The sequence below is a fragment of the Erinaceus europaeus genome, chromosome 7 (assembly GCF_950295315.1).
Source record: "Erinaceus europaeus chromosome 7, mEriEur2.1, whole genome shotgun sequence".
NCBI lineage: Eukaryota > Metazoa > Chordata > Mammalia > Eulipotyphla > Erinaceidae > Erinaceus > Erinaceus europaeus.
Genome location: NC_080168.1, coordinates 77,952,008 through 77,974,890, shown reverse-complemented (window position 1 = coordinate 77,974,890; position 22,883 = coordinate 77,952,008). Strand labels below are relative to the sequence as shown.

The 22,883-nt window shown below is 40.3% G+C and overlaps 1 protein-coding gene across 1 annotated transcript in view; it reads left to right on the top strand.

Annotated features, from left to right (window-relative positions):
- The window catches only part of LCP1 (lymphocyte cytosolic protein 1), a 117,927-nt gene that overhangs the window by 19,941 nt on the left and 75,103 nt on the right, over positions 1 to 22,883 (top strand). The window lies entirely within an intron of this gene.

Here is a 22,883-nt window from a genome sequence, read left to right as displayed (position 1 = left end):
GTCTAGGCCACCACAGTTTCTCACCTAGATTACTGCAACAGCCTCCCAAGTGCTCTCACTACATCTCAGGTTGCTCTTCTTTGACTTAGTTGTGACACATTATTGAGAAAGATTCTTTTTTTGGGTCAGATCGTAAAACTCCATTAATTAAGTCACTCTCCTGTAATCATTTCCATATTGTAATTACTCAATATGAAAGACATTCCTCTGTATAAATGATCAGGTCTCTCTGAAGTCATCTACTTTATCTATTATTTAATTATTTTTGCCTCATGATATTGTCCTTGAAAATGGCAGGTGCACTTTCCCATAAGGCCTTTATAGTTAATTCTTTTGTCTGGAAATTTCTTACCCCCAGAACCTGTAGGAGCTCCACTTCTGCTTCTTTATTATTAACCCTTACTTCCCTCTGGTTTCTATTCAAATGTCACTTTCTCAGTAAAATCTTTTCTAGTAACACCATTTAGAATTTTAATTCCACATTACCTTTACCACCCCCCCAGATGAAATTGTATCACCACCATCATCACCACTACCACCACTATTGTGATACTACTACAACTCTCACATACATACTAGAGACTTCTATTCTTCCCTTATTTTAATTTTTATCTGCCTAAAATTTGTCAGTATCTAGTATATACATGGGTGTCTTATATATTGTTTGCTGCTCTTGACTCTAATGTAAGCAGTATAAAGTTGGCAATGTCAAGCACTGTTTTTATCTCCTCTGTGTCTCTGATGGTTTATTTAAAACATAATAAATGGCCAATAAGCATTTGTGGAGGGGATGCCTGAGTGAACGCATAAATCTGTACTAAAACCTCAACATAAACTGGTGAAATTAATGTCATCAGCCATATCACAACAGCTTTTGGCAGCAATTGATGATGAGATATTCATTATTCAAATTCCTAGTTTTTTATGTGTTAAAGATTTCTCACTAGATTCTTGTTTTTGTTTGTTTGTTTGTTTTTTTTCTGATTATGGCAGTGACTACCCAGACCCCTGGACTGGAAACCTTATTCACCACTCTAAATTCTCAAAATCTGACTGAGTGTCTTGAAGTAAATAGGATGAGTGAAGTAAAGAGTGAGTGAATTTGAGTGTTTTGATCACTGGGGCCTAAACACAATTTCAGATTTTCTGAGCACTTCTAGCATCTCACTGATGGAAGCAGAGCTTACACATCAGTGCATATGGGAATGGATTATCGACATTCCTGATTGAGTCAAGGGATTTCATTTTTAGTCGTAATTTCCTGTCCCTGAACATGTTTCTTCTCAAAATAAAATTTTAGCATCACATGCTTTCATCTTTAGTGATACATAATACTAAGTACAGAAAACAGGGATGAAATATAGTTTTTATTCTATATATAATCTAAAATTTAATGTCTTTCCTAAATATATCTCGTTTTAGTACCTGTCAAAACATTTTTATCTACTTGGCCTTCTTTTTTTCTCCCCTTCTTTAATATTTGTGCCTGTCTTTGAACTGCTCACTTGCTTCTAAGTGATCACTTTTGAAAGATTGACTCAATTGCATACTTAGTTAACCTCCATGCTGACAAGGTCCAGTCTCTGTCTTCTGTCCTGGCTCAGCCCCTCGGCTTCTGTTAACACAGCTTTTACAGTGCACTAACCAGTTGTTCCCAGAATATTTTAAGTTGCCTGAGCCTCAGTGTGATGCAGTGAGTCCCACCATTGTCTTCCCTAAATGCTACACTTCTACCCATTATTTCTTGAACTTACTTAGTGATAAACCTTGGTCACACTTGACTCTTCATTTATCCTCTATAGACAGTCAGCCACGGTTTTGTCTTTTGCTTTCACTGTCCATGCTCATGGAAGGTTGTTGCCTCAAACTTTGTTGAAAGCCCGGGGTTCCTAACCCTTCTCCTTCTTTCCCGTTGCTTCCCATTTCATCCCATTTTTCTGCCACCAGACCAGTCTAAAATCACTGCTATACACTCTAGTATATAAGTTCACTATGAATCTCTTCACCTGTGTTTAGTTTTGTCTTCCTTGACACTTCATTATACACAGTAAATACTTGCTTTATTACTGAGTGACTGAAATAAGGAAATAGTGTCATATGAATTCACCCAAGTTATGCTGAGTATCCTTTGGCCTAGTATGCAGAGAATTAGCAACTGATTCATATCTCTATTTAAAGAATGGAGAACTTCTCCAGAAATATTTTTTTATTGCAACTCCAGACTAATGGTAAAGGACAAAAGAACTTTTCATCTGGATCTCAGCTTCCTTAACTTAAAATAAGGTAGCTGTCATGCATATCATGGATATTTAGAAGTATTAAAAGTATTGTTATAAGCTATCCAGCACAGGGCATTTTAGATGCAAACTAGGCTCCTGTAGAATCTTAAAAGAGATTGAGTGCATACATTTGTATTGACATAATAGAATATTTAGATTTTATATCAATCACAGTTTACAGAATGAGATTCAGCTATAATTTGATACTAACCAGAGCCACTAAGTAAGCACTTATTATTTACTCTTTAGGGTAAAAAAGTACAGTGAATATATCTCTATATATCTTTATATATATCCAGCTGAGGAAAGAGAAGATGCCTTACTCAACATTCATTAGGGTTTTGTCTCAAAGATTTCTTTTTTTTTTATTATTTATTTTTTCTTTTGGATAGAAGGTGACAGAGTAGAGTTTTTTATATATATATATATATATATATATATATATATAGTTTTTACTATTTTTTTATAATTTTTTATTATCTTTATTTACTGTATAGAGACAGCCATAAATCAAGAGGAAAGGGGGTGATAGAGAAGGACAGAGACAGAGAGACACCTGTAGCCCTGCTTCACCACTCATGAAGCTTTCCCTCTGCAGGTGGGGACCGGGGACTTGAACCCAGGTCCTTACGCATTGTAATACATGCGCTCAACCAGGTGCGCCACCACCCGGCCCCCTAAGATTTCTTTTTTAAAAAATTTATTTATTGGGGGATTAATGGTTTACAGTCAACAGTAAAATACAGTAGCTTATATATGCATGACATTTCCCAGTTTTCCACATAATAGTTCAACTCCCACTAGGTCCTCCTCTGCCATCATGTTCCAGGACCTGAACCTTCCCCCCCACCACCCCAGAATCTTTTACTTTGATATACTACACCAACTCCAGTTCTAAGATTTCTGATGAAAGATCTTTTGCTTTTCTGTACACCATGCTCCTCAGACATTTTTTTAAATGTTGACATTGTTGAAAATCTCATGACTTTCTATTTGAATCTTTGAGTCACATTCTTTTTTTCTCTTACTGTTTCTGTATGCTTATTTTCAAATCTCTGTGTCTTTGGTATTGGGGGAGGGCAATCTCAAACAGCATCTCAGCAATAGCAGCAGCACATCAGTTTACAAGGTCCAGGAAATACTGTATTTCTAGCATGAGAAGTTAAAGGTAAGTCGTGTACATTCATTTTAGCCTGCATCTGTTTTAATGATGCTCTTAGTGCAAATGGGTTATAAAATGTCAGTGACTATCTAGGAAGTTGTCATAAACTAAAGGAATATAAATTATTTACTTTTGAAATGACAAGAAACCAAAGAGTGTGCTGGCTTCAACTTTTTAAGAATTAGAAATATTGCAGTGACAATATGTTTATGTTTAGATTTTCTATGAATATAGAATATGCTGTTATAAGCCGTGCATTTCCATAGACAATCTACTTGTGGATGATAGCTATCATAGCTTTGGCTGCAATTTTTTTCCAGAAATGTGCAGTAAAATTAGCATTAAATAGATTAAAAAGTCAGTCTTTATACTACTGCAGCTGAACATACACATTCTCTGAAATACCTAGCATGTATAGAGAGTAAATTAATTTTAGATAAATATTTTAAATATCTAATTACTTTTGTTCTTTGATGTAACTTTTTAAAATCTTTACTTATTTATTAGATAGAGACAGTCAGAAATAAAGAGGTAAGGGGGGGAGAGACAGAGAGACAACTGTAGCCCTGCTTCACCACTCTCAAAGCTTCCGCCATGCAGGTGGGGACCCGGGGCTCAAACTCCAGGCCTTGCACATTGCAACATGTGCGTACAACCAGGTGCGCCACTGCCTGGCCCCTCTTTAATGTTACTTTTATTTTTTTTTATTTTATTTTTTTTTAGAATTCCATTTTGTGGAGTCAATACTCCTTCATTATTACAGTGTACATGCGATCCATGCTCAGCAAAAAATTAAAAAGGGGGGAGGGTCTGTCCAGTGGGGGAGATAGTCCAACCATGAAGTGGTCCAGAACCACGTCCACTCCACTTTCTGTGTTCCATGACGACAGAGCACCGCCCGTGAGCTGCGCGGGGCCGAAGCACAGGGCCAGCTGGAGCCAAAGGATCACGGACCAGGGGTCTCTGGGGGCCCCCCGCGTCCGCCGCCCGGGCCGCTTCCATTATGCATCTTTCACCCGCAGAGGGAGGGCATCCGGCTCGCCAGCGTCTGCGGCCCCGCACCAGCCGCCTCCTTCCCGCGCCGACCCCGGAGCCGCCCGCATCTGCGCCCGGGCTGCGCACGGCCGGGCGGGACGGAACCCCGGCGGTGCCCCAGCTGCCCGCAGCCTCCTGCGCGGGGGCCCAGCCGACTGCGCGGGCGGGGGGCACGCGGGCCCGCCGAGGCGCGCGCCCGACACTAATGTTACTTTTAAATGCCATGTTGTTTATAGAGTCAGTTTGCTTTATCAACGAATCAAATATTTATAGAATTTGTACTATCAGCAGTAAATGGTGTTAGGTGATAGGAGAGAATACAACGCCCATACTGTGGAAACTGACATTTCTTTTCAGAGGTGTACATGACATTCCTATGCTGGTACCATATGCTGCTCCCTCAGCCCAAACCCCCAGAGCCCTACCCCACTAGGGAAAGATAGAAACCAGCTGGGGATATGGATTGACCTATCAGTGCCCATGTCCAGTGAAAAACAATTACAGAAGCTAGACCTCCCACCTTCTGCACCCCATAAAGATCTTTGGTCCATACTCCAAAAGGGATAAAGAGTAGGGAAGCTTCCAATGGAGGAGATGGGATACAGAACTCTGGTGATGGGAATTGTATGGAATTGTACCCCACTTATTCCACAATCTTGCCAATCATTAGTAAATCACTAATACATTTTAAAATATTAACAAAACAAAACAGAATACCTTCAAAATTACCCTTCCCCTCCTTTTCCTGACCAGCTTTTAGCATTTTACTGCAGTGTCACATCCTGCTTGCAGCCATCCTTCCATGTCTTTGGTACCCGGTGCATCTCTTTAGTACAGTATTTGTCACAGCTTATTGTAATTGTTAGTATGTTTGGTAACCTCCCAGTATGAACTTGAGAGCATGAGTCTTTCAGTTTTATTTTCGGAACATCTGGAGCATAGTATATTTCTAATAAGACCTTAATTAATGGATATAGATACTATGAACTCATATGGCTGTGTAGTCATATATATTAACTGACTCAGTGAAAGGTGGTTTGCAGTAAATATCAAGAATGACTTGACATCATAGTACTTAACAAATAGGAACTATTGCTTAAAAAAATGTTCTTTATTGGGAGATTAATGTTTTACAGACAACAGTAAATACAATAGTTTGTACATACATAATGTTTCTCAGTTTTCCACACAACAATACAACCCCTATTAGGTTCTCTGCCATCCTGTTCCAGGACATGAACTCTCCCGTACCCCTATCAACCCAGACAGAGCCAAGCTGGGCAGCACTGCTTGGCCCTGTGAGTTTCTAAACAAGTCCCGTTTATAGCCTGGGTTCTGAGGCAATTATGCACCATGTTCTCATCAGGAGAACAATGTAGAAAGGCTCCCACTATACAGCCTCACCTCTAGACCACCAGGATGTAGATTTTCTCCTGAGTTTCCTAGTCAGTACAGGGCCTACCCCCTGCTGCTCCAGCCTCCAAGGGGCAGTAGCAATGGAGATTCACAGTTGCATTTGGTGAACCTTAGAGGAGTCCTCTCTTCCCTTCAGCAGTCTTTTTGTTGGTAAAACAGACTGGAGGTGGCTCCTCAACTGGAAAACTGCCAGACTGATACCAGCCGCTCTGGAGTAGATATGGGCTTTAGCCCCAAGAATCTCTCCTTAGGCTCCTCTCTGTCCACAAGCCACAGGTGTTTTCATTCACCGGTGACTTGGTGGGTCCCCAAAGTAGTCCCAGTCTTGTCTTGTTGTGGCCTCAGGTGATCTTTGATATTCCTTGTTCTTTAGAGAAGTTTCTCAACTGGGTAGATCTGGAGGTCTGGGCAGAGTTGTGGCCTCTGAATGCTCTGGTGATTTGGTAGATTCCCAAAGTAGTTCTAGTCTTGTCCCATGTGGTCTCTTTTGATATCGGAACTATCTCTTTTTAGGAGAAGAAACATAGATTGGTAGTCCAGGAGGGATTCTTGCTTGGGTGTACAGCTTATGCCTGTACACCCAAGGCTGCCTGTGCTCCAAAGAGCTCCATACCCAGCTTAATGTTCTGCATTACCGCCGAATCATTCTTTGACATTCTTTTTAATAGCCACCAGGATTATTGCTAGGGCTCAGTGCCTGCACAATAAAATCACTCCTCTTGGTGACCATTTGTTTTTCTTTTATTTTGTTGATAGAGACAGAGACAAATTGAGAGGTAAGGGGAAGAGAGAGAGAGAGAGAGAAATAGAGAAACCTGTAGCAGTGCTTTACCTCTCATGAAGTTCCTGCCTGCAGGTGGGGACCAGGGACTTGAGCCAAGGTCCTTCTACATGGTAATGTGTGTGCTCTACCAGGTGTGTCAACATCCAGCCCTCATTCTTAGTCCTTTTAAAAATATATTTATTTGGGGGAGGGCAGGCGGTAGCACAGAGGGTTAAGTGCACATGGCACTAAGCGCAAGGACTGGAGCAAGGATCCCAGTTGGAACCCCCAGCTCCTCACTTGCAAGGCCATTGCTTCACAAGCAGTGAAGCAGGTCTACAGGTGTCTATCTTTCTCTCCCTCTCTCTGTCTTCCCCTCCTCTTTCAGTTTCTCTCTGTCCTGTCTAACAGTAAAAACAAGGGCAACAAAATGGGGGGGAAATGGCCTCTTAGGAGTCGCTAGTGTAGACACGGAGCCCCAGCAATAACCCTGGAGGCAATATATATATTGATAATATATATATAGAAAACGATATATAGAGAGAAAATGATAAGGAGGGTGAAGATAGGGAGAGGAAAAAAAGAGAGACAACACCACCACTTGTGAAACCTTTTCCGTGCCAGTGAGAGCTGGTCACTTGAACCCTGGTCCTAGTGTATGGTAACGTGCACTTTACCAGATGTGCCACCACCAGGCCCTCTCTTAATTGTTTTTGTTTGTTTTGTTTTTAAGAAAGGGCTCACAATGTCATTTTCCCACAAGTCATGTAGTCAGTCTTGTTCTTGGTGCTAAGAGAATGATCTCAGTTTATGGAAATGGAAACCGGGAAGGTCTGAAAGAAAGTGAAAGTGTAGGAATATGACTGGTCTAATGAGAAGTATATTGGGCATTTTAGGTTAACAGCTCCAGAGACCAGAGGGCAGATGCTATTAGTATGAATTTTGAAAGGTGAATCCAGAAAGAGTTTGGAAATTATTCTGGGAGCAACAGGTAATCTCAGAGGATTAGTGACTGGGAATGTGGATGAATATGCTGGACGAACTAAGAAGCAGCAAAGCAGGAAGTAGAGCATCAGGAAGCAATCCAAAGCCCAGGGCTATGGTAATAAGATCTTGCATAAGGTAGAAGACACAAAGAAAGCACAAAATTGGGTAGAACTATAAGGAAGAAAGTGAAGCCATTTATTTCTCCATGTGTGGAAGTAGAGAAAAGTGAAAGCATCGAGGAGTGCTCCCAGGTTATCCTGACTGGCTGCATTAAAAATACAGTGAGGTAATTTGTTTATCAGAGGAATGGTGAGTTCGGTATTAAATATTTGAGGTGACTGCAGGATTGTGAAATTCAATTGTTCATTCTTGCAGTTAAATATAAGCATTATTTATGGAAAAGGGTGTGCAAATGCAAAGGATGGCTGTGACAAGGCAGGGACACCATTAAAACCTCAGTAAAGATGACACTGGGCCTGTACTTCACAGAGGGATAAGGAATAGGAAAGCTATCAGGGGAGGGGATGGGATACAGAGCTCTGGTGGTGGGAATTATACCCCTCTTATCCTATGGTCTTGTCAGTGTTTCCATTTTATAAATAAATTAATTAAAATAAAAAAATATTTGGGGGAGCTGAGGAAATAAAGTAGATTTTCTTAAATTCAGATTTAAATTAAATTAATTGAATTAAACTTTCTTAAATTTCCTCCTGCATTCCCTATCTATGAATGGAACCACCCTCAGTGTCCAGTTGTCCAGACAGAAATGGGTGTATCCTTTACTCCTCCACTTTTCAGTTGACCCTTTATTGGCCTTTCTGCCTACCAAGTATCCCCTGAGCCTGACTCCTTCAATTTTGCCCCTCTGTACTTAATATCACTTTGTACTATGCAGGTCGAAGTCTTGGGGATAGTAGTCTGTACTATATCTTCCCTAAACTCCCTTCAATCTTTGTTATATGTTTCTTCCTTCCTTCATTTCCTCCTTTCTCTCTCTCTCTCTCTCTTCCTTTCTTTCTTTTTTTCTTTCTCCCCCAGGGTTATTGTCTACATAATGAATCTACTGCTCCTTGAAGTCATTTTGAATTCCTTTTCTTTGTTTCTTTTTGATATATACAGACATTGAGAAATTGAGAGGGAAGGGGAGACAGAGAGGGAGAGAGCCACCTACAGAACTGCTTCACAGCTTGTGAAGCTTCCCTATCTTATTCTTTTTTATTGTCAGGAAATTTTTCCTAAAATACAGATTTGATTGCATCAATTTCTGCTTAAGACCCTTTATAAATTGTGCACCCCTCCCATCTCCAAATATTCAAGTTCTAACTCTGATGCCTACAAATTTTATTTTATCTAAAAATAGACACTTTGCAAATGACTTTGTGAAGATGAGGTCACTAGAGTGAGTCCAATGAAGTCATTCTAGCAGGGCTGTTCCTTTTGGAAAGAGGAAATTTGGGCACAAGAGGAACCTGGGTGATGTCTTTACTAGCCAAAAATGCCAGGGATTGCCAGTAAACTGCCAGAATCAAGGGAAAAAGCAGAAAGCAGATTCTGTCACAGCCCTTATAAGGAACTCTGCTGACACCTTGATTTCAGAATTCTAGTCTTCAGGACCAATGGAAAACAAATCCATTATTTTAAATCAGTCATGGAACTTTGTTGTGGGGACTTAGGAAATCAGTGAAGACCACCAAATAGATTCCCACTCATTAACACAGTGGAGAGACCCATCATGATTTTATCTCTGTTAATTTCTACAGCCTTTCATTTCTTTCTTTGCACATTCCTCTTTTCATCCACTCTCTTACACTCTTTTCTGAAGGGGGATTCAGCTTTTACTACTTCTTTGTGTGTCTGTCTTGCCACCAGGGTTATCATTGGGGTTTCCCGTCTGTATGATTTCTGTTCTCTAGTTGGACATTTTTCTTTTTAAAGATAGGTGAATCATGTTACTATGAGTGAGGACCCATTCAAACCTCAAATATCCACCTACAGGGAGGAAGCTTCACAAGCAATGGAGCAGAGGTCTCTTCTCTGTTTCCCTCTCTTCTCTAATTTTCTCTGTCTCTCATTCTTAACCAAAAAGAAAGGGGAAAATGGCTGCCTGAAAAAAATGGAGTTGTGCAGGCACCACCCAGTGAGATCATCTTGGTGCCAAAAAAAAAAAAAAGATAGAAGGTCAGAATCAAAGAGATAGATGGAGGAAGAGATAGAGAAACACCACAACATTGTTCCAATACTGGGAAAATTTCCCCTTGCAAGTGATCCTATGTGGTGGGCAGGGATTGAAACCTGGATGTTTGCTTGTTCTTAGTAAAGGAGGCAGTCTGCCGAGTGAGCTATTGCTAGGCCCCCATTCAGATATCTCTTTAAAAAAAAAAAAATTCATTGGGAGACTAATGTTTTATACTCAATAGTAAATACAATAGTTTTTACATACATAAAATCTCCCAGTTTTTAACACAACAATACAACCCCCTCCACTGGCTCCTCTGCCATCATGCTCCAAGAACCAAATCCTCCCCACCACCCACCCCAGAGTCTTTTACTTTAGTTCAATACACCAATTCCATTTCAAGTTCTGCTTAGTGTTTTCTCTTCTGATCTTGTTTTTCAACTTCTGCCTGTGGGTGAGATCATTCCATACTCATCCTTCTGTTTCTGACTTATTTCACTTCACATGATTTTTTCAAGCTCCATCCAAGATGGGCTGAAAATGGTGAAATCACTATTTTTAATGGCTGAGTAGTATTCCATTGTGTATATATACCACAACTTGTTCAGCCACTCATCTGTTGTTGGACACCCGGGTTGCTTCCTGGTTTTGGCTTTTACAAATTGTGCTGCTATGAACATAGGTGTACACAAATCTTTTTAGATGGATATGATTGGTTCCTTAGGTATCTCTTGATTTCTCTCACCTGCCTTGTGGTTAGAGCTCATTTCTGCCTTTCTCTTTCCATCTCATTCTTCAGGTTTTTTGTGCTTTCATTCATTTATATGACAAGTAATAGTGTTTAGAAGCTAACAAAACAATACACAACCTCATGGGGTTACCAGTCTGGTGGGAGAAAGTAATATCAAATGAGACAACAGTAGGCAAGACATCAGTGGATGTTTGGAGCCCATAAAATAAATGGGCTAGTATGGAAAGAACTCACTACACATGGCAAAGCTGAATCTAAGCCTGCAATGAGGGAAAAAGCCATTTATATCATACCAGATACTCAGCAAACTTTAGAACCCTTAGCCTTTGAAGCCAGAGGTATAAACTGCAGCTGTAAATACAGGAGGTCTGTCACAAAGCTTATGGAAAAATCAGTAAGACACTACGCCTTCCATCCCAACCTCCACATCATGATGATGATATAGTAGAAGAAGGAAGAAGAGGAGGAGGAGAAAAGGATTCAAAGAAAATGGAAACGGTTGGGGCCTGGTGGTGGTGCACCTCTTTTAATGCACATGTTACAATGCACAAGGACCTGGCTTCAAGCCCCCAGTCCCCACCTGCAGGGGGAAAGCTTTGCGAGTAGTGAAGCAGGGCTGCAGGTGTCTCTCTGTCTCTCTCCCTCTCTAGCTCCCCCTTCCTTTCAATTTCTGGCTGTCTCTATCCAATGAATAAATAATGATAATGAAACTTTTTTGAAAAGAAAAAAGTAAAGGTCTAAATTCCTAAAATGATACCATAAATTAAGTGTCACACTGAAAAGATAACATAATGGTTATGCAGATGACTTCCATGCTTGTGACTCCAAGGTCCTAGGTTCAATCCCTAGTATCAATATAAGCCAGAGCTGGGCTAATCACACATACATTTTGTTTTTTAAACAAACAAAGATTTTCAGTAGAAGTTTTAAATAAAAAGTTGAAAATCGGGGGCTGGGCAGTAATGTAGTAGGTTAAGCACACATGGCACAACGTGCAAGGATAGCAAGGATCCCAGTTGGAGCCCCCAGCTCCCCACCTGCAGGGGGGCCGCTTCACAAGCAATGAAGCAGGTCTGCAGGTGTCTATCTTTCTTTCCTCCTTTCTCTCCCCTCCTCTCTTGATTTCTTTCTGTCCTACTCAACAACAACAACAACTATAACAAAATAACAACCACAACAAGGGCAACAAAATGGGAAAAATGGTCTCCAGGAGCAGTGGATTCGTAGTACAGACACCAAGCCCCAGTGATAACCCTGGAGAAAAAAAAAAAAAAACAGTTGAAATTCTTTCTCTAGTAGAACAGAAAGGCCAAGAAACAGAAAACAAGAGGAAAGGGAAAAGGTAAAATTAGAGAATCAATCCTGGAGTCTCAACATCCAAATACATCTAACACCAATGAAAGAGAACATAGAAAACAGAGGAAAAAGAAATAGAGAATGATCCCCAGAACAAAACTATTCCCAGTTTAAGACCACTATAGACCCACTCTGTTCTGGGTCTTAACTCAAGAATAATTTGAAAGTGGCCCCCAGACTTGGAGGCAAGCAGAGACTAAGGAAAAAGCCTTGGTCTCTGCTTATTGGCAGGTTTTAATGACCCAAGGAATTTATTTAGTGACTTTGTGGCCCAAAGACAAGTAAATTGCTTCCTCACCCGTCCCTCAGATCTTGACAGTCTATGCAGAGGCTATAACTGGGTTTAGGTACTCAGACATAAGGGGTCAATAGAATTATTTTGTTCATCCCTTACCTACTGGACATTGCAGTGAATGCCTCCAGGCATCTTTGGTGGTTTTCTTGGGCCTTGTTTCAAAAGCAGAGGACAATATTAGTACTGTATTAACTAAACTACCTTATTTTAAGGGTTTACCATCCTTACTAATGTATCATCCCCAGGGAGTACCATAGTGGTGGCAATTTTTATGTACCCAATTTATTCTATTTACCAGTGGCTTGGTCCTTGGGGTAGTACCCCACCTAAGGCATTAGTTTTATGTTTGCTGGGATTGGGGATTCTGGGGGTGGTGGTGGAATTGGAGGGTCAGTGACTTGGGATTCAGGTTGGGACATGGAAGGGAGTGGGAACAGTCTCAGACTTTAGTTGGTGGGCTCAAATGTTCCTCCCCCCTAGGTATTTGATCTTGTAAGGACCTATTTGTGATCATTTAACCCTATTCAAGTCATAGGTTTCATCTTTTAGATCACTGCTGCTGTCAGTGCCCAAGGGTAACAGTTCAGTTCGTGAACGGCCACTGTTAGGCCGTTCTGAGTTCAGCCCACTGGACCAGAGTTCAACCCACTGGCTGCTGTGTGAGAGAGTCTGTGTATGGTGTTAGGCATTGGTGTTTTACACGATGTGTATATATTGCTTCTTTGTTCCCTTTCAGAGTTGGAACCAATAATATTAGCGTTGTTTTTCCCTCTGACTTTTCTGTCACAGTGCCCAGCTCATACATTTTGAAGAGTAGGCACCAAAACGGTAGGCTTGTTTGACAGAAGTCCAGAGTTTTTACGTGTTTTATTAATACTTTAGCTTTTTTAAAAAATTAATTTATTTTTATTGCCACTAGGACTACTGCTGTGGCTCAGTGCCAACACTATGAATATACTGCTCCCAGTGGCTATTTTTTTTCATTTTTTTTCTCTTTCCATTTTATTTGATGATAGAAATTGAGAGGGGAGGGAAGATAGAGAGGGAAGGAGAAAGACACCTGCAGACCTGCTTCACCATTAATTTCTATTCACCACTTCAGTAGAAATGTCATACAATTATACATACTGTAAAGAAAGTTTTGTATTTTACATTTGACAATACTTCCAGCAAATTTTAACATACCAGAAAGTCTGAATTACTTAATATTTTAAAGTTTCTACTCACAGTTGAATTTGGGGAAGTTTATCAAAAAATACTAAAAAGGCTTAAAAATAGAGAAGACTAGGGTATTTTTTTAGTAACTAAAGAGCTGATAAAATAAAAAAATTAATTTTTTACTCAGATTACATTAAAGGCAAAGAAGTGCCTTTGTTTACATTTTAATTAATATTAGGCAAAATAAATCTATACCAGTCTTAATTAGCCTGAAGATATATGAGAACTATATCCTTTTTGTAACTTTTTATAGTTACACAGAACACAGACATATTTAAACTGAGACCTTAACAGCTTTATTTTTAAACTTTAGCCATGCTATGTATTTATTTATATGACCAAAGCTGTTTATTAATAGCAATCTGAATTTTAACTGTGTTATTCTCACTTTTTCCTTTAGTCTCTGTAAGCAATATTTGCATTTAAAAACTGATTACATTTATAACTTTATAGATTTTCATTTATAACTGATTAGAGTAAACAAGGCAAATCAGAATCCTAAAATTTTCAGGACAGGGCTGAGGAGCCAGCATTATGGTTAAGCAAAAACACTTTCATGCCTAAGACTCTGAAGTCCCAGGTAAAATCCCCAGCACCAGCATAAATAAGCTAGAGCTCACTCTCTCTCTCCCTCTTTCTGTCTCCCCTCTTAAAATAAGATAAAATTTAAAATTAGAAAAGAAATTATGAAAATATCATTATTATTTCAGAATAATTACTATTTAAAATTTGTCTTTCTTCAGACTCCTTAGGGCTTTTACCACTTGGCTAGGGAAACAGCATAGTGAGCATAATTGTTATGCAAAGTACTTGCATGCCTGAGGCTCTGATGTCTCAGGTTCAGTCCCCAGCACCACCATAAAGCAGAGCTAAGCAGTGTTCTGGTAGAAAGGAAGAAAGAAAGAAAGAAAGAAAGAAAGAAAGAAAGAAAGAAAGAAAGAAAGAAAGAAAGAAAGAAAGAGAGGGAGGAAGGAAGGGGAGAGAGAGAGAAATAGAGGGAGGGGAAAACTATAAGAAAGAAAGAGGAAAGTGAGAGCATAAAATAATACACAAATAACTTCTCATACTAGAGGCTCCAAAAATCTCAGATTCATTCCCCAGCACCACCATAGACCAGAGCTGAGTCACTGCTCTGGTTAAAAAAAAAAAAAAGACACACAGAGAGAAACCACCTAATAGTCTGTCTGTCCAGTCAAGCTCTTTGAGTCAACTTGTGCTCTACCTTTGCAAAATGACTCATCGAGGCCCAAAGCTTTAGTTTTCATTTTAGCTTTAGTTTTCCTTCAAGTTGTTTAACTTGAATTTCACTCCCAGTCAGGCATTGCCCATGGCAGAGGTCTGCCCATATGGCTAAAAATTTTAATATTCTGTCCCTCTCCCTCTCCCTCCCCTCTTCCTCCCTCTCCTCCCCCTTTCTTTTTACCATCAGGGTAATCTCTAGGGCTGAATGAAGGCACTACAAATGCATTCTCCTGGCAGCCATCTCTCTCCCTTCCTTCCTTCCTTCCTTCCTTCCTTCCTTCCTTCCTTCCTTCCTTCCTTTCTCTCTACCCTTCTTTCTTTTATCCTCCTCTTCTTCCTCCTCCTTTCTATTTTATTTGATAGGAGAAGAATTGAGAGGGGAGGGGCAAACAGAGAGGGAGAAAGATAGACACCTGCAGACATGCCTTACCATTTGTGAGGTGTCCCCACCCACTCCGTTTCACCCCCACAGATGGGGAGTGGGAGCTTGCTTGAACCCAGGTTCTTGTACATGGTAATGTGTGCACTATACAGGTGTACCACCATCTGGCTGCTTCACCTACAACTCTTTAGATAAGGACACTAAAGCAGCCAGTATTTATGTAGCAGTTCACTAGCATCTGACACCAAAACCAATACTTGCTGGTCAATTGCTAAGGCCTTTCCCCACACTCATTTCTTCAGTCTCCTAATCAATCACTAGTAGTGTGGTCAAACCTAGATGTGATCTGAAACTATCTCCCAGGGAATGGAATGGTTGGTGACAGTTTTTGTAACCAAGGGAATTTCCATAGGGAATTTGTTCTGGACAACCCCAAGACAAGTTCAGTTAGTTTGCCTCCATACACCACCACCCCAAAATTTAAGAAAGTTTGCATACAGGCTTTCCCTAGGTTTAGTCACATGCACCATCCAGAAAGATTTAGGAATACTTGTGTCAGGGATATACCTTTGGACATCTGGGAGTGGAGAAAGCAAGTAGAACCCACATTCCCAATATGTACACATCTGTGTGAGTGCATGCGTGCGTGCGTGCATATGTGTGTAAGAGAGAGACAGATGATGATGATGAAGAGGAGGAGGACTTTTTAATTGCTTGGGTCCAGCTCCCAGCTGAATAAGCATTAACTTTGCCAATACTCAAAGACATAATACATTATTTCAGAATTCTAGGCATATTTTGAATTTCCAGACAAATTCTAAGTATTTCCAGAAAGGAAGATAGGTGACATGTAAGGGACTATCAGACTTCTCAACAGCAGCGCAGTAACTGAGACCACATTGGAGCAAATACTTCAGAATTTTGAGACAAAATGATTTCCAGTATAAAATTCCAAAAATAGGAGGAGCCTTTATGTTTTCAGCTCTCATATGTCTCAAGACATATTATGTCCAGGCTGGAGAGACAGCATAACAGTTATGCAAATGACTTTCATACCTGAGACTCTGAGCCCCCAGCTTCAGTCCCCAGCATCTCCATAAACCAGAGCTGAGTAGCACTCTGGAAAACCAACCAGTCAACCAACCAACAAATAAATGTATGCACTATGCACTCCTTTTCAGGGATCTGTTAGAGGATGTGCTTAGTAAAACACAGAAGTAGAACAAGAAGTGGAAAGCATGTGGTTTAGAAATAGGAGGTACGACACAGAATGAGAAGAAGGGGATTCCCAGCATGGTGATGAGAGAAGCTGCTGGATGACAGCTCAGCAGCAGGACCAGACAGGAGGGAGTAGGACTCTAGGAAATAACTCTCCAAGAGAAAGAGAACAAGAAAAAAAAAGAAGGAGGAGGAGGAGGAGGAGGAGGAGGAGGAGGAGGAGGAGGAGAAGAAGAAGAAGAAGGAGAAGAAGAAGAAGAAGAAGAAGAAGAAGAAGAAGAAGAAGAAGAAGAAGAAGAAGAAGAAGAAGAAATTCATTTCCTTTTATTTCAAAATTATATTTGGCTCTCTCGGAGAGTTTGACACAAAATAACAGATAATTAAGACATAGGAACCTAGCAAATGGAATAAAAGAGGCAAAATGGAAATCTGAGCATAGTGCTTCACAACACTCAGCTAGGAAGATTCACAGTGTAAAAACTTTGTGCTGATTTAACTAAAAAAAAGGCGATTATGACCTTTTACAGAGTATGGTGAGAGGGTTCTTGTGTGTATGCTAGGTGGATGAGAGGGTCAAATCTTTCTCTCAAGTGAGACATTAAAATAATTACTGGCTGTTTAGTTATACACCTAGTAGGCCACACATGTTACCAAGTATGATAACCCAGGTTCAAGCCTCATTCTCACCTGCAGGGGAGAAGCTTCATGAGTGGTGGAGTGGTGCTATAGCTGTCTCCCTTTCTCTTTGTCTCTTCATATATCCTAGCTATCTCTATTTCACCATCTATAAAAGAAGCATAATAATAAGAGGATAGACAGGGGGCAAACCCGATTAAGCGCACATAGTACAAAGCACAAGGACCTGGGCAAAGAGTGGGGTTCAAGCCCCAGACTCCCCCTGCAGGGCAGTGGCTTCACAAGCAGTGAAGCAGGTCTGTAGATGTCTCTCTTTCTCTCCCCCTCTCTATCTTTCCCTCCTCTCTCAATTTCTCTCCGTCTTATTGAATAAAATGGAAAAATTGGCCACCAGGAGCAATGGATTCATAACTCTGGCACCAATCTCCAGGGATAACCCTGGAGGGAAAGAAAGAAAGGGAGGGAGGGAGGGAGGGAAGGAAGGAAGGAAGGAAGGAAGAAAAGAAGGACAGTCAGGGTCATTGGAGTTGTGTAGGCACCCAGCCCTATCAATAACCCTGGTGGAGGGTGGTGTGAAAAGGAAAAATAGCCTGAGCAATGAATATATATTGCATACAAACACACACACACACAGAGAGAGAGAGAGAGAGAGAGAGTGAAAAGGAGAGAGAGACTCTTAAATTTTTATTTACAAAATGGAAATATTTACAAGACCGTAGGATAAGGGGCACAACACCACACAATTCCCCCCACCAGAACTCCATATTCAATCCCCTCCTTTGATAGCTTTCCCATTTTTTATCCTTCTGGGAGCATGGACCCAGGATAATTATGGGGTACAGAAGGTGGGAGGTCTGGCTTCTGTAATTGCTTCCCCACTGAACATGGGCATTGGTAGGTGGATCCATACTCCCAGCCTGGAGAGAGAGATTCTTTTTTAACTGCTCAACTTTGGTTTATGGTTCTGGAAATTGAACCTGGAATCTTTGGTGCCTCAGGCATGGAAGTCCTTTTGCATAACCATTGTGCTGTCTCCACAGCCCAACCCAGCATCTAGAAATTTGAGTTCCAAAAAAAAAATAGTTTAAAAAAAGTACCCCTCTTATTCTATGGTTCAGTCAATGTTTCCTTTTTATAAATAAAAAAAATTTTAAATGGAAACAATGAGAACCATATTAAAAATAAAAGTGAAGCGCCCTTAGCTGAAACTATTATTAAAAATGTGGTGCCTGTAAAAAAAAAAAAAAAAAAGAAAGAAAGAAAAGAAGAAATAGTTAAAAAAAGAAAGAAAAAAATTGAAAAGAATGAAGACAAATGTGTGCCCAGCCCTCAGAAAGCCAAACACTCTTACACTGACTTTCCAAAGAGGGGTGAGTCTTTTTAAGTTCAGTCTGGAGGAAAATGAGGGTAGAAGCAATGCTCAGATCTACTTCCCTGTACTTTTGTTTTGGAGAATATTTATGTGGGTAGAAGAAAGGGTTAGAACCTTCTGTCTTGTATGTTTCTTGAAATACCCAAGAAATAGTTTTGGAATAAACAGCCTGGGGCATTGCAGTTATCGAGCCTCCTGGATGCTGTGTACTCTGCAATTCTTCCTTGTAATAGGTTTTAAAGTCTGCTGGCTGCCCCAAAGGCAAAAGACAAGCAGGACTAAAGGGGGTTGGGAGAACATGAGTTTCTACTTTTAGTTATTACTTAAAAAAGTGGTTTTAGAATACCTATTGCCTCTTCAAAGAAGGTCCTACAAACTTGAGAGAGTTATCTTTTGTCTACTTTATCAATGTCTGGTCACCTCTTATCTCTGGGGTTAATGCTAGGTATCTTTTCTCTTTAAGGTCACAGTTTCAATAATTGTTTTTGGGAAATAGGAATGAATAGTAGAAAAGGAGTATGTCAAAAGACTGTTATTTCCTTATCAGCCAGGAGGTGATGTCTTCTTTCTAAAACTATATGCTTGCTTGACTGAATAATAATTCAAAAAAAGAAATAAAATATATACCAACACAAAAACACAGGCACAAATGGTCATTGCAACATGCTTCAAATTATCCAAGGAGTGGAAACAACTCAAATATCAACCAGCTAATGAATGGAAAAATAAAGTGTGGTATATTAACATTACTTTTTATAGGAAAGAAAGGAGTACAGATAGTTGCTATAATATAAAAGTCTTAGAAACATTCTAAGGAAAATAAAATAAGGTAGACAAGAAAAGACCACACTGCTTTTATGAAGTTTCCAGAACAGGCAAACTTACAGAGACAACAAGTCCATCAGTGGCTGGGAGTTTGGGAAGTAGGGGCAAATGGGGAGTGACTGCTAATGGATCCCACAGGGGTGATGGAAAGGTTCTGACATCATATGGTATAGTAGCTGCCCAACTCTTTTTTAACAATACACTAAAAACCACTGAATCTCGCTTTTAAGATGTATATTCTGTGGCATATGAATCATATCTCAATAAAGTGATAATTTGTAAAGTATTTTAAAATATTGGGAAAATATTCATCTCATAGGGTTGTTGTGGCCAATCAGTAATATATGTATGAAGGGTCGAGTCTGTAGCCTGATATAACATTAAAAGACTAATTATCATTTCCGTTCCATTGACTTTGTGTTAGGAATTCTTCTAAGTTTGTATTCTCACAGCAACTATAAAAAATAGACACCACCCTCACCCCCATTTGCTAGATGAAGAAATAGAACAGTGGAATGATGTAATGTATAAAGAGTATAGCAGTGGATGTGGGACTTGACCCCAGACAACTCTCTTCCTTCCTTCCTTTCTTCCTTCCTTCCTTCCTTCTTTCCTTCCTTCCTTCCTTCCTTCCTTCCTTCCTTCCTTCCTTCCTTCCTTCCTTCTTTTCAAATCATTTTATTGGAAGATAATGGCTTATACAACAGTTGTTGATCCATGGGTACAGTTTCTCATCTCTCTATGATAGGTAACTATATACCATTCCTGCCATTAACTTAAGTCCTCCTCTACTATCACAAACTGGGTCCTCAACACCCTCTCAACATCCTCCCTCCCACCCCTCCCCCAAAGTCCTTTACTTTGTTGCAATACACCACACCCAGTCCCAGGTACACCATGTGTTTTATCTTTCCTTGTTTCTTACGGAAAACAGCTTGGAGATTTCTCAGGAAACTAGAAATGGATATACTCAGTAATCTGGGAATTCCTTTCCTAGGTATTTACACAGAAATCTATGTACACGAATGTTCATAGCAATATCATTTGTTACAGCCCAAACTTGCAAACAACCTAGATGCCTAATGGCAAATAAGTGACTAAGAAAGTTAGGGCATATGTACCTAGTGGAATAATGTTTAAAATGATGACATTTGGGTGTCAGGTGGTGGCGCACCTGGTTAAGTAGACAAATCATGCATGAGGACCCACTACAGACCTGCAGAGGGGAAGCTTCATGATGTGTGGAGTATATACTGTAGGTGTCTCTCATTATCTCTCCCTCTTTATTTCCCCCTTCCTTTCTCAATATCTGTTCTATTAAATTAAATTTCATATATATATGAAAAATGGCTGCTGGGAGCAGTGGATTCACTGTGCAGGCACCAATCCCCAGATAACCCTGATGGCAATAAAAACCTTAATAGAAAGGAAGAGGAGGAGAAAAATGGTGAAAACATCTCCTTTGCCTCATCTTGGGTCTATCTCACTTGTATCTTTGTTTCTAACCATTGTACTTTCCTCCTACATGCCTCCCAAACCTTGAATCTGGATCAGTGCTGTGTGTTCCCACAAGTTCACTGATTGTCCTCTCCTATGACTCTGAGCACCATCTGTCTTTTTACTTGGCTATATCCTTAACTGATGAAGACATTCTCCTAAGTCAGGGACTACTTTCTTCTTTTTATTTATTGTTTTAATTTAATTTAATTTAATTAGAAAGGACAGAGGGAAATTGAGAGGGAAGAGACAGCACTGTTTTACCACTCATGAAGCTTTTCCCTTGCAGGTGAGCAGGGATGCCTTATTAGATGAGAATAATTAGATGTTGTGGAAGTGAACAAGAAAGTGAAACAGAGGTGTATGTATTTCCCTCTGTGAACATCCCATAAGTGTACCAAATGGAACTGGGGTGGAAGGGGGCCAGTGATAAAAGAGTAAAGATGCTAGAAAAAAATGTCAGAGCAGGGTATTTAAGGAAATAGAAGATGTAAGATTAATATGCTGAACTATTGACCTTGAGAGTATGGGGAAACAAAACCCTCTTTTTTGTTAAAACAGGAAGAAAAAAGTGTATCTTAGGTGAGTAAAGGAGACTAATTAAGGAGGCTCATAATAGATGACTTGGATCATCTCTCAAACAGAAGAGGAGAGCAGCCCGGGAGGTAACACATTGGATGAAGCATGAGGTCCTAAGTCTGGTCAGAAGAACTGAATATGCAGGAGTGATGCTCTGATTCCTTAGGCTACACATTGAAAGTGCCTCTCTGGGGAATTGATGATCCTGTGTGTGTGTGTGTGTGTGTGTGTGTGTGTGTGTGTGTGTGTGTGTGTGTGTGTGTGTGTGTGTGATTAATAGTAGGCTACAAGATTGTAAGATTACAATGTATAGTGCTACACCACACCCACCATCAGTGTTCTGTATCCCCACCCTCCCACCTCTCAAAGGTAACCACTGTAATTCTCACAAATCTTACAGTTTGCTTGCTTCTGTTTTATCAGATCTCAAGATTCCACATATAAGTGAAACCATCTGGTAGTTGTCTTTCATCTTACTTATTGTGCTAAACATAATCACTTCCAGTTCCATCCATTTTGTCTCAAAGGACACAATATCATCTTTTTGATTACAAATTAGTATTCCGTGGAATATATATATTCCATAACTTCTTTATCCCATAACCAATCATCTGTTGATGGGCATTTAAGCTGCTTCCACTCTTTGGCTATTGTAAATAGTGCAGCTATGAACATACGGGTGCATATGTTCCATCAAATTAGTGTTTCAGTGTCCTTTGGATAAATGCCTGAGAGTGGTGTTGCTGGATCATAAGGTAATTCCATTTTTATTTGTTTAAGGACTCTCCATAGAGTGTTCCAAAGGGGATACACCAGCTTACATTCTTACCAGCAGTGTAGGGAGAGTTCCTTTTTCTGATGGAGGTATTTCTGAGAAGTAATCTGAAATAATCAAGCAACTTGAGTTTATAGGATTCCATGTGTCTTTCCCTGTGAGAGTGGCAGCTGATGCAGAAACATGGCTGGGGCAGTGGGCCTCAGAGAAGCCCAGAGGCAGAGGACATAGGGGAGAGAAGGCAAAGCACAGACCAGTGAAGACATGGAAGACCTGGCTGTGGAGGCTCGTGGAGTGGTCCACTGGAAGCCTATTAGCAGAGATACATGGTCTGTAGTGAATGGGAAATGAATGAAACCATAAGTCTGCCTTCTGTGTATCGTCATGATATGCAAGCAACTCTATAGACTGATCACATGCCCCTCTCTGAAAGTCTTGGTCTATGGCCTACACAGCCGCCTACGGTCTGGGTAGACCTATGCCACAGAGAGGCAGATAAAGAGATTACAGTTGAGGGAGTCATCCAGGATGTGGGTGAGGTGGTGGTGGGTGACTGACGTGGAGTCCCAACTGAGTTGATGCTAGAGTAGAAAAGGACCCCTTCATTTGGCTGATAGTAAAGAGGATAAGTCAGTGGCTTTTGTCTTCTATTCTTTATGTGTTTTCTGGAACCCTAAGTCCTTCCTCTGTTGCACACAACTGCATGTGTCCATCCTCAACTATCAGCTCTGCCTACATCTGTACCTTCCTTGAAGTTCTACCTCCTTTTTCTCCCCTTCATGTTTTTTTTTCTCCTGACATGTTTTTTTCTTCTACTAAGCTACAAACTGCTTGAGAACAGTGATTGTGTCTTACATGCTTCTGAATAATTAATAATTACTAGCAGCCACTCAAACTTGCTGAATTCAAGTGTATTTTT